This window comes from Oncorhynchus keta, chromosome 2 (assembly GCF_023373465.1).
Source record: "Oncorhynchus keta strain PuntledgeMale-10-30-2019 chromosome 2, Oket_V2, whole genome shotgun sequence".
Taxonomy (NCBI): Eukaryota; Metazoa; Chordata; class Actinopteri; order Salmoniformes; family Salmonidae; genus Oncorhynchus; species Oncorhynchus keta.
Genome location: NC_068422.1, coordinates 47,550,426 through 47,563,830, shown reverse-complemented (window position 1 = coordinate 47,563,830; position 13,405 = coordinate 47,550,426). Strand labels below are relative to the sequence as shown.

The 13,405-nt window shown below is 42.4% G+C and overlaps 1 protein-coding gene across 1 annotated transcript in view; it reads right to left on the bottom strand.

The window, feature by feature from the left end:
- LOC118401500 (gamma-aminobutyric acid receptor subunit pi-like) overlaps positions 1-11,780 on the bottom strand; it is an 87,635-nt gene extending 75,855 nt beyond the window's left edge. Inside the window, exon 1 of the mRNA XM_035799070.2 lies at positions 11,424-11,780. The gene's annotated coding sequence lies outside the window, so the exon portion shown is untranslated. The remainder of the gene's footprint in view (positions 1-11,423) is intronic.
- Between the last annotated feature and the right edge of the window lie 1,625 nt (positions 11,781-13,405).

Below are 13,405 nucleotides of genomic sequence, written 5' to 3'. Positions count from 1 at the left end.
GTGGCCACCTTAATTATATGACAACTTGGGCGAATGATTAACAATGACAAACAGTGCATTTCAGTAGGAGAAAGCCATATTTTCCATTCGTATCTGTTAACGCAGATACATCCTGACAAAATACACCCATTACTGGCCTGCTAAAGTGCCTTTCTGGATGTTGTAAAAGGTCGAGAAAAGACCCACAACTGATCCAATAGGAGGCCTATTCGGGGCTTTTTTTTGCGGTTATTCAAATGACATATTCACTGCAGTTTACAGCAATTCTGCACTCACTAGAAAACAATAATACAATTAATTATGGCACCGTATTGTTATAGCCTATGTATGATCATGTTCTCGTCCCTAAAAAGATTAGCCAATTGGGGAGCCTGAGAAGAACACACAGTGTAGCCTAGGCTACCTTCATTTCATAATCTGTTAAAAAAACATTATTTCACTGTGTGCATTTATTCGGTATATTCACTGCAGTATTAGGGCTAATATTTAGCAAATTCATGATGGGGTAATATTCATACGCTTTTAACTTAGGCTACACATTTCTAGCATGTCTGTCTTTACTGTTCTCTTTGCACAATTCCGTACCTGGCCTCTCTGCTACAAACATCTCAGCTACAGCGATTCCTCTATGATTTTGGAGTCCCTGGAAAAGCTAGACCACAATAGCTTGTTGGACACTTTTTTTTACAAGCATTTTCTTTACTTTTAGCCTATTGAGGAGAGATTCCCACTTGCTCTTGCTTGCTGAATGTAAAATACAGCAGCCAAAAGAACGGGTGGGGAGTTTGAAAGAAGAGAGAGAACGTGCGATGGTCTTATCAAATTGGCTAGTGATGATATTGATAGGATCCAAAGGAATTGACAACCATAATGTCAATAACTAAGTTAGGAATTCACTGTATGACTGTCTACAGTGTTTTCTAATTCTGGAATTGGAATATGACATTGTGTCATAGGCCTACTTGTAGCACTCACAATATTATAATTGCTCAGCGGATTTGATTCAGTATTTTGGCTATTATCGTATGCAGCTAATAGAAAAGTACAGATGTAGGATCTTAATTTGACCAGTTTCTCACAGCAGGAAAATAGTCCTGCAGCAACAGGAAACGTGAATTATTGTGTGGATTATAAGTAATGGACATTTTTTTAGGGGTTGATACATTTTTTGTTAGGGCAAATCAAGTCTGACATTTGAAAGTGGAAATGACAAACATTAGAAGGCTTACATTTTCTACTGTGCAGGACATTTTCTGCAACAACAGGTGACCAAATTAAGATCCCATATCTGTATAAACTAAGATATAGTTGATAGGCTACTATGCAGGCCGGATGATATTTGGATTATTATATGACCATAGTAATATAACCGTTGGTGTTACGAATGTTCGTGATAGCCTACACTCATGCTATTGCCACAACCTCCAGCACTCATCCAACGAGACAGCCACCCTCCAGGCCTGTTGGGAACACACTCTGCTCAGAGAGTAGGCTTCTGCTCAGAGTAGGCTATCCACTGGGGAATACTAGCAACAATGAGAAAAGTCAAGCTAATGAAACATGTACTCACTTGTTAACAATAATACATTCTTCATTGCACTGTGTGTTGTAGCTTAGGTAGAACATCTTTCTTGTCTAAGATCCAAACTATTGACAACCATTAGAAAATGGAAATCACTCGCAAACCACTTGAGCAACAAGGCAAGCAATTACAAAAGATGTGAAGGCTTAACGGCGTTCGTTGTTGAACTGCTCCATTTAAATACGAGCTTCTATATTATTTTTCATGACATGCACATTGAAGTATTATTGCAGTTGTTACTATGACAGTGAACACATCCCGAAAGCACTGAATGGTCTGTGTTACCAGTTACCACCTTATTAATAGGCCTACACATCAGCTACTCTTCCTGGGGTCCAGCACAATTTAAGCAGTTATATACCATTTAAAAAACATTACAACACATTTCACAACAGATTTCACAACACATTAAGTGTGTGCCTTCAGGCCACTACTCTACTATCACATATCTACAACACAAAATCCATGTGTACGTGTGTATAGTGTGTATGTTATCATGTGTGTGTGTGTGTGTGTGTGTCTGTGCCTGTGTGTGTCTGTGCCTGTGTGTGTGTCCCTTCACAGTCCATGTTGTTCCAAAAGTATTTTTGAACCATTATTCAAATCTGATTTTACTGCTTGCATGAGTTACTTAATGTAGAATAGACTTCCATGTAGTCATGAGGTTCCTTGAGTGGCACAGTGGTCTAAGGCACTGCATAGCAGTGCTAGAGGCGTCACTGCAGACCCGGGTTCGATCCAGGGCTGTATCCCAACTGGCCGTGATCGCGAGTCCCATAGGGCGCTGCACAGATGGTAGTACTGTACGCCTCCCATAGTTTGTTCTGGACTTGGGGACTGTGAAAAGACCTCTGGTGGTATGTCTTGTGGGTTATGATTGGGATTAAACAAGTCAACAAGTCAATACTTCTCACTAATACTAGTTTTGATCTATCCTATACTTTGAGCCAGGAGAGATTGACATGCATACTATTTATGTGGATGCGTTGATCAGTTGATTGACAGGTGAAGCTACTGTAGAACGATATACTTTCCTCTAGTGTAGATGCTCGCCAACGTTTTACAGTTATGTAGCCTAATAGTTCATCATTATAGTTATCCTTGTAGTTATCGTCCTTGGTATGGATGGCCCTACCAATATTACAAGTTATTTATTGTGTAGGCTGCTATCCTATTAAAATAAAGTGGGGTGGATGGAACAAATTGGCTATGTTACAGATGCAGAATCTTAATCTGATTATTCTGTTGCAGGATTACGTTCCTGCAGTGCAGGAAATGTAAAACTTGAAGTGTTTTTGAGATTTAAAAGGGCTTATGAAGTTTGTCATTTCTACTTAGACTTGATTTTCCCTTACGGAAAATGTATCAACCCCTGAAAAAATGATCCACATAATAATCTACATTTCCTGTTGCTGCAGGATTATTTTTCTGCCGTAGCAAACTAGCTCAAATTAAGATCCTACATCTGTAGCTACCGCAGGCATGTGTTAGGCGTACAACTACCCCGTGGCAAGCAACTCACGTCAGGAAGCAACAACATCGTTGCACTGGTCATTCACACCGGGTTCGACATGCCATGCTGACGCTTCCCGTGGGCAATAACGTTAGCTAATAATTGGCATGTCATGGTCACATCCAGATGGTGACCAATTTTACAATCGCAGTTTGACTTTTATTGGGACGAATCTTGTCCTAGAGGCAGAGCTGAGTAATTTCCACTAGATGGTACAGTGCCAAGTAAAAATTGGCTATATATCATCAAAATTCAGAAATGAAGGGTTAGGCAGTGTGGTTACGGTTAGGGTTTAGGTTTTAAATACGATGTTATGACTTTGTAGCTGTGCCCGCTAGTGACCACCCTGCAGAGCTGCCTCCAGTAGGCCTACATGAGTCATCCCAATAAATGCCAAACTGCATTACAATCCCTCCCCCATCAAAACATTCTTGCAGTCAGCATGCCAATTGCACGCTCCTTCAAAACACGAGACATGTGTGGCATTGTGTTGTGTGACAAAATTGCACATTTTAGTGGCCTTTTATTGTCCCCAGCATAAGATGCACCTGTGCACAATATTAGAGGGAAATACATTTTTTTATGCGTATGGAATGTTTCAGGGATCTTTTATTTCAGCTCATGTAACATGGGACCTACACTTTACATGTTGTGTTTATATTTTTGTTCAGTTTAGTACTCACTCCCTCCCGTACTCAGAGCTGAGCTGATGTAGTCAGTTTAGAAATACGTTCCACCAGCCCAGCCCGCTTCTCTTACAGGCACAGCGGGCCCTGAGGTCTTTGTCTGAGTAGTCGGCTAGCCACAGCGGATCCCTCTCCTATGCAACACTGTTTCATCTGAGAGTTCAGACGCTTTGATTTGGTCCCTAATTGACTTATCTTCCTCATCATTCCAGACGAGTATCTGGCTCCCGTCACCCTGCATCAGCATAAGGCTGCTTGTTGTCTTGTTCTCGTCTCCTAAAGCATATGGGAAATCTGCAGGCTTTGAGTGGGATTTGAATATTTTTGGGAAGAAACTTGCTTTTTGAAATGGGGGTCCTGGTGGTGGTGCTGGTGGTAGCAGGTTTGAAGAAGAGGAAGATGATGATAATAATAATGTTCAAATAAGAATAAAATAAGAAGACAATCAAATACATTTTCTTTAATAAAATATCACCATAAAAAAAACTCTCATCCTTCCCATGTAACAATCTGACAAGTCAAGCCAGAGGGGAACCAGTTGATCTGAATGTGCATCTGGACACTGTGACAGCTTGATGGAGTGGTTGGCAACAGTGAGGACTTATGGCATCAGATCTCATCACAGATGAGAGATGACAGTGCCACTGGACCGTCCCAAGTCAGACAGGGCACAGAGGGCCACGCAGACGGGACAGCCAGGTCAGCTCAAACCCAAATGTTTCTGACCCTCACTCCCATGATGCACCCAAGTCAGAGAGTGGGCGGCTGGGCGATGAGACCCATCAATCTGAATAAGGCAGGAGAGATGATCCACCTGGTGCCATGTGCCACCCTCCAGGTTCCAGCTGCACCCGTACCTCATCATCTCACAGCACTGCCCAACCACACATTCTGCAGAGTAATGTCTGCACAGGTCATAGTCTCTACCCACACCTCAGACAGAATATAACAAGCATATCAGGGAGGCAAAGGGGGAGATATACAGATAGAATGAAAGTGAAAATACGCCCCTAACCAGAAAGTTAAAAAGAAAGAATCCCCCACTACATCATCCAAGACATGTTCGTCCCCTTTGGTTGACTTGAAGACATTCTCTTACATCTGCTATGTTGTCACTCTGGGTGGGAAGAGAAATGACACTCTGAGTTCTGGAGTTTTGAAGATAAGGAGTGGGCCTTTCCATCATCTTTCTGCACAACGCAGTTAATGTTAATCTCATTCATTTCGGTTCCCTTCTCTCTCTTTGAATGTTATGCTGACTGAGAGCTCGGTCTGTGCTGCAACTGGTTATGCGTCCGTCGTGGAGATTTGTTGAAACCCAAAAATATGGATAAATAAATAAGGAACATTGCGTTTTTCCCAGAGCTGCAGTGGAACAGAGGCAGTTGTCTTGGCTGTTACTGAAATCACACACATATACATACAGTATATTTGGGAGAGAAGGACGTTTCAAGTGGTTCTATTTTCTTCCTGGATAAAATCAGATCTGACACCTCATTTGTATATACTACTTGAATATACATATGTCAATCTGACTTGTTAAATTGAAACAACATCAATGTACTCAAGAGCTGTTTGTTGTTTCAGAGCTCTTGCCATCCGCCGACAGCTATGTATAATCTGATAGTCTTCATAACCTATGGGTAACAGCAACAGGCTAAAGTGGACATTTAGAAGAACAATCAATTGTATGCACCAAATAAATAAATGCCTGCATTACATATCTCCCCTTTTTTGCACTCCAAAAACAAACATATACAAACAACAACTTAAAGACAAACACAAAAGACTACATCTCAACTGCCCAGACCCACATGCTCACACCCCCATCCCTGATGACTGAATTATTGTTTGCCACCTGGCCTTCAATTTAAACAATTTGGGGTTTTCTCGGTCGCAGTAGCTATTTCAATATATGAAATAATAAATCGTTATATTTTTCCATTGTGACAAACTTGACTTCTAAGTTTTCAGTATACGTTTTTTTTGTAGGTGAGAGATGAGAACAGTTGTCTGCATTACATAGGCTAGTAATAATGAACAAAACATAGAAATCCTCCACCAAATAAGCACATGAACGCCCACTTCCACTAATGTGCACACGTCCACACATGGATGCATGTCCACACATATCGTAAGGGGCTGTATGAAATGTATTTCTGCCATGTCCTGTCACTTTGAAATCCCTGATTCCAAAAAATCATTCAGTGCATAAACGGTGATGGCAATTTATAAAGATGTCTTGACCCCAAATAGAATGTTCGGTCCGCTCCTGATCCCCGGGATTGTCTTTTTGCTCGGCATCCTGCAGCTGGAGCCGCGCGTCGGGGAGGGGTACTGTCAAGTGTGCTCCCTCTCCGGCCTCTAGGTCATCAGGCTGCTCGTTACACCTGTCACCATTGTTACACGCACCTGCACCTCGTCAGACTCACCTGGACTCCATCACCTTCCTGATTACCTTCCCTATATATGTCACTCCCTTTAGTTCCTTCCCAAGCGTTATTGTTTCTGTTCCTGTGTCATGTCTGTGCATTCTTCATGTTTTTTATTTTGTATTATGTTGTGTTGATTTATAAAAACACTCACTCTGTCACGCCCTGGTCAAAGTATTTTGTGTTTATCTTCATTTATTTGGTCAGGCCAGGGTGTGACATGGGTTTTTGTATGTGGTGTGTATGTATTGGGATTGTAGCTTAGTGGGGTGTTCTAGTTAAGTCTATGGCTGTCTGAAGTGTTCTCAATCAGAGGCAGGTGTTTATCGTTGTCTCTGATTGGGAACCATATTTAGGCAGCCATATTCTTTGTGTGTTTCGTGGGTGATTGTCCTTAGTGTCCTTGTTCCTGTCTATGTGTTAGTGTACACAAGTATAGGCTGTTTTCGTTACGTTTATTGATTTTTTTTGTAGTGTTTGTATTTAGATTCGTGTTACGTTTGTTTATTAAAACATGGATCGCAATCTACACGCTGCATTTTGGTCCGACTCTCCTTCACCACAAGAGAACCGTTACAGAATCACCCACCACACCCGGACCAAGCAGCGTGGTAACAGGCAACAGCAGCAGCAGGAGCAGCGCGACAAGAATTTCTGGACTTGGGAGGAAATCCTCGACGGGAGAGGACCCTGGGCTACACCAGGGGAGTGTAGCCGCCCCAAGGTGCAGCGAGAGAAGGACTGGACATGGGAGGACGAACTGGACAGTGAAGGACCCTGGGCTCAGCCTGGAGAATATCGCCGCCCCAAGGAAGAACTGGAGGCGGCGAAAGCGGAGAGGCGCTGGTATGAGGAGGCAGCACGGCGACGCGGATGGAAGCCTGAGAGTCAGCCCCAAACACAGGGAGTATGGCTATGCCAGGTAGGAGACCTGCACAAACTCCCTGTGCTTACCGGGGGGCAAGAGAGACCGGGCAGTAACCGTGTTATGCTGTGGTGCGCACGGTGTCTCCAGTGCGGGTGCATAGCCCGGTGCGGTATATTCCAGCTCCGCGTATCGGCCAGGCTAGATTGAGCGTCGAGCCAAATGCCATGAAGCCAGCTCTACGCATCTGGTCCCCAGTGCGTCTCCTTGGGCCGGCTTACATGGCACCAGCCTTGCGCTCGGTGTCTCTGGTTCGCCTGCATAGCCCAGTGCGGGCTATTCCACCTCGCCGCACTGGCAGGGCGACCGAGAGCATTCAACCGGGTAAGGTTGGGCAGGCTCGGTGCTCAAGAGCTCCAGAGTGCCTGCACGGTCCGGTCTATCCAGTACCACCTCCACACCCCAGCCCTCTGGTAGCAGCTCCCCGCACCAGGTTTCCTGTGCGTGTTCTTGGTCCAGTCCCACCAGTGCCAGCACCACGCATCAGGCCTACAGTGCACCTCGCCTCTCGCGCTCCAGCGCTGCCAGAGCCTTCCTCCTCTAGTCTCTCCTGCCTGTTCAGCGCAGCCAGTGCTGCCAGCCTGCGTGGAGCAGCCAGAGCTGTCAGTCTACATGGAGCTGCCAGTCTGCATGGAGCAGCCAGAGCTGCCAGTCTGCATGGAGCAGCCAGACCTGCCAGTCTGCATGAAGCAGCCAGAGCTGCCAGTCTGCATGAAGCAGCCAGAGCTGCCAGTCTGCATGAAGCAGCCAGAGCTGCCAGTCTGCAAGGAGCAGCCAGAGCTGCCAGTCTGCAAGGAGCTGCCAGTCTGCAAGGAGCTGCCAGTCTGCAAGGAGCTGCCAGTCTGCACGGAGCTGCCAGTCTGTAAGAAGCCGCCAGAGCTGTCAGCCTACATGGAGCAGCCAGAGCCGCCAGTCAGCGTGACGTTCCAGACATGTGGAGGTCTACAATTTGTCTTGGCTGATTTCTCTTGATTTTCCCATGATGCCAAGCAAAGCGGGACTGAGTTTGAAGGTAGGCCTTGAAATACATCCGCAGGTACACCTCCAATTGACTCAAATTATGCCAATTAGCCTATCAGAAGCTTCCAAAGCCATGACATCATTTTATGGAATTGTCCAAGCTGTTTAAAGGCACAGTCAACTTAGTGTATGTAAACTTCAGACCCACTGGAATTGTGATACAGTGAATTATAAGTGAAATGATCTGTCTGTAAACAATTGTTGGAAAAATGACTTGTGTCATGCACAAAGTAGATGTCCTAACCGACTTGCCAAAACTATAGTTTGTTAACAAGAAATTTGTGGAGTTGTTGAAAAACAAGTTTTAATGACTCCAACCTAAGTGTATGTAAACTTCTGACTTCAAATGTAGTGTCACGGTTTTCATATGGTGAAGGAGAGTCGGACCAAACTGCAGCGTGTCGATTGCAATTCATGTTTATTTAAAAAACGTAAACACGAATAAACACAAACTCTACAAAACAATAAACGTAGTGAAAACCGAAAGGACATCAAGACACTCAGGACAATCACCCACAATACAACCAAAGAATATGGCTGCCTAAATATGGTTCCCAATCAGAGACAATGATAAACACCTGCCTCTGATTGAGAACCACTTCAGACAGCCATAGACTCTCCTAGAACACCCCACTAAGCTACATTCCCACTAAGCTACACACCACATACAAAAAACCATATCACACCCTGGCCTGACCAAATACATAAAGAAAAACACAAAATACTTCGACCAGGGTGTGACATGTAGATAAAACAAAAGCAGACACTGAATATCCCTTTGAACATGGTGAAGTTATTAATTACACTTTGGATGGTGCATCTATACACCCAGTCACTACAAAGATACAGCCGTCCTTCCTAACTCAGTTGCCGGAGAGGAAGGAAACCGCTCAGTGATTTCACCATGAGGCCAATGATGACTTTAAAACAGTCATAGAGTTTAACGACTGAAATAGGAGAAAACTGAGGATAGATCAACAACATTATTTCTTACCTAATTGGAATAGTGAAAAGAATGAAGCTTGTACTTTATAAAAATATTCCAAAACATGCATCCTGTTGGCAACAAGGCACTAAAGTAATAATGCAAAAAAATATTGCAAAGCAATTCACTTTTCGTTGTGAATACAAAGTGTTATGTTTGGAGAAAATCCAATACAACACATTCATTTTCAAGCATAATGATGGCTGCATCATGTTATGTGTATGCTTGTTATCGTTAACAACTGGGGAGGTTTTGAGGATAAAAATGAAACTGAATGGAGCTAAGCACATGCAAAACCCTAGATGAAAACCTGGTTCAGTCTGCTTTCCACCAGCCACTGGGACATTAATTCACCTTTTAGCAAGACAATAACCTAAAACACAAGGCCAAATCTACACTGTGTACCAAGAACACAGTGAATGTTCCTGAGTTGCAGAGTTCCAATTTTGACTTAAATCTGCTTAGAAATCTATGGCAAGAGTTGAAAATGGTTGTCGAGCAATGATCAACAACCAATTTTACAGAGCCTGACATTTTGAAAAGAATAATGGGCAAATATTGTACAATCCAGGAGCGCAAAGCTCTTAGAGGTTTACCCGGAAAGAGTCACTGCCTTAAATGCTGCCAAAGGTGATTTTAACATGTATCGAGATATTTATTTTTCAATAAATTTGCTACAATTTCTACAAACATGTTTTCACTTTGTCATTATGGGGTGTTGTGTGTAGATTAAAAAAATATATAAAAATGTATTCCATTTCCAACTTAGTCTGTAACAGAACAAAATGGGGAATAAGTCAAGGGGTATGAACACTTTCTGAAGGCACTGTACATATGAGGGCAATGCACATCAGCACTTTCCCGATTGCATTTTGGCTGTTGAATGGCCTCATGTATGGCAAAGTGTACGGCAACTTCAGATCAGACTGGGAGATTCAGGGTGGCATTTACATTGGATAGGCACAATTCCTATGACATCATTGACGGTCCACTAAAGTGGATGGCATTTCTTGTCAAGGAGTGTCAGGTTGTGTTGGTTTATTGTAGTAAACACCTGCCTTATGCACATGTCATCATGTGTGGTTCCATCCACCCTATACACCATAATTTCACCAAGTCAATATATACGGCAACTCCAGGACAGCCAGCCAGGATGGTGGACATGATTTTTTGGGAAAAACTAAATGTGCCAGCTCAACCCAAACATCTTTAAGACGTGCACCGGAACATCACTATGCACATCACAAATGCAGTGAGCCAGCGGAAGGTCATGTCGGTTACAGGCAGACATTTTGGACTAGAAATGAATCAAAGCTTACTTCTAAATAACAAGGAGATGACTGAAGATCCCAATCCTGGAGACAAAAGTTATACCACAGTTGGTATACTGCAAGTTGTAGAGCTAGGGAGAGGGTGTGCAGTGTTCTCTTTCCTTTCGTTGGAGCCTCCGAATTGCCTCATTGCACCTCAAAGAGACCCGCGACATGGAATATTTGGTGTTTCCATTCCAAGCAGTCTGCTGCTTTCTTTTTATATCCAGACAATGGTGCTTGAGTATAATTAGGGCAGACCTAATGGATTCTCAATTCCAGAGCATGCAATATTGGGTTACATGAGTTTGTGGCCCACACCCCTCTAGCCAGGCATTATTCTGCACGTTTTTAGTTTAGGGAGTGTGTCATGATATTTATCAATCACTTATGCAGTAAAATATTTTTTCACAGCCATCCATTTAATTTCTAATGGAGACATTAGATATGTGAAAAAATATGGTTGTGTTTTATGTATCTCAAAAGCTAAAGCTCTTTTTGAAGATTGCCCACTAGCCTATCTAGTTACACACACACACACAGCAGCCCTTTGCACATTCACAATAAAATTACAATACTGGATGAATATGAAATGTTCACTCAATCCCTATAAAGCTGTTTTCACGCTATAAAGGAGATGCATTTATAATTCCATTATGATGGGTTAGGTGCTTCAGTGCTTCACTTTTCTACAACTAATGTTAATTTACGCTTGTTTAGTCTTTTTCATATTCCAAAAATAGTTAGCAAACCGTTCAAAACGCTTTCTGCAGAACAACTAAGCCATTTATAGATAGTCTACGAATCTTTAGCAAAGTGCAATAGAAAAAAAGATACGCTCAATTTCATTTGATTGAAAATAGGTTTACTAAACCATATTTAAAACAATTTTAACGCCTAGAAGCTTTCATTGTACATGCCACACGATAGTCGGTTATATCATATTGCAACTGTCGAAATAAATCCTTACCTGTAGCGATTGGTGGCGGAGAACATGCCATACAGTTCAGTTTATACTGGCGATAAAAGTCCGTGTCACCGAATTGTCGTTAGCATTCAAATCAACGTTGTAACTGGTAGCGCACTTCAGTCCAGTTTTCTATAGGCGGCATATGTTGATGTGCGTGCATCTGCCCGCAAAAATAATTGGTGTCAGCGAATTCCCGTCAACTTGGAGAGGAGTCGCGCCACTGCCGCTTCATGCGCAATGATGAGCAACAGTCCTCCAACCCTACAGTTGCTACATGAGATTAACGTCACCAAAAATCACTTGTAGTCCTCAGAACTAATTCATTTATGTCCACCATTCATAATACCCTTGATTTTAAAAAATCAATTAACATTCATTCCACCATTAGATAGTGTTACTCGTAAGCATATCCTATAGTTTATGTGGGGGAGTGTGCGCGCACATGAATCAATTTGTTTCATTGGGAGGCTACATTCACAATGGCAAAATCCTATCACGTTGCACATTCAGCACATGGACAATGTCTTTGTAGAACAAAGCATATATCCATATAAATGATTGAAGCCCAAAGGAACCGAGGGCACAATAAATGGATGTAACATTTAGTTATAGCCGTTTTCTGTGATGGCAACATCAGAGCATATTGAAGCCATCCTATTCTTAAATTAGCCAACACGTTACACAACAGGCTATAAATGTATTTATTCCATTACATGTAGGCCTAACTAAACTCTTAAAGACAAATACTACACCTGAGACACACTCAGACACAATGAACTGTGCTAACCTGTTCATACTGTATGTTTTGTATGTTACTTTTACCATATAACATTATTGTTGAATACCCAGTTCTCTTTTTGAGTTAGCATTAAGTAGTGTACACCATTGGAGGAAGTTGAGGACCATCCTCCTCAGTGAATTTCATAAAAATAAAAATAGTCAACATAAAAAAGTGATCATTTTTATAAAAAACTATACTATACTGAACAAAAGTATAAACACATCATGCAACCATTTCAAAGATTTTACTGACTTACAGTTCATATAAGGGAATCAGTCAATTGGAGAGAAAAATGAGGCCCCAATCTATGGTTCAGAATGGTCTTGTCCTGTCTGCAGTGTATGGCCAGTTGGATATGACTCACCCGGAAGTGGTGTAGGTTGTCACCAAATGTTTAGATCTCTTACAGAAGATTTGCTGGTACTGCATGTCTCCAGCAAAGACATGGTTGTGGTGTTACCATTGTACACTTTTTTTGTGGAAGGGATGTAAGGAAACACACCTTTGTTGGTAAAGGTGTAAACCAATTGGGACCTAAGTCTTTAGAGACAGACTAGTGTATTGTTTAGGGACAATGAGGAACATTGGGAGCTGCTTTTGAGAGGACATATCATTCTACAAAGTGAAATTGCTGGGGGGGGCAGAAGGTGTGAAAAGTCTTAAGAGGGCAGTTCTTACACAGCATATATTGTTGTGTATGAGAGATGGAGGAGAAATGGCACCTTTCAATCGTTCTCATAACACATTTACATTTAAGTCATTTAGCAGAGCAGAGCGACTTACAAATTGGACACAACAATACCTTTACTGTCGCCAAGCACAACCATGCACAACCAAAACTCCTTCCTCATTTCAAAGACCTATCTGTAAACTTTCCCCAGCCCATTCACTTTGACAGATCATTCTTGTCAATAGTAGCTCTTGGCAGGATTTTTTTTGTAGACATGTCTTTGTATTGTGTTTTGGGAATTTGCAGAGAGAATAATTAGGTGGTTACTGTTGTAGTCTTTATTTTATACCTTTCAGTCTTGTTGTGCTCCATGCCCCTCCCTCATGCTCGTAGACCCAAAATGCAGCCGCTTTGGGGTATTCATCAGCAGGGCACCGTGGAAAGGTTTCAGATAACCTGAGTTTTACAAGGAGAAAAGGTAAAAAGTAAAAATAAATTGACTAAATTGATTACATGGAAGGTGCTCTGGGG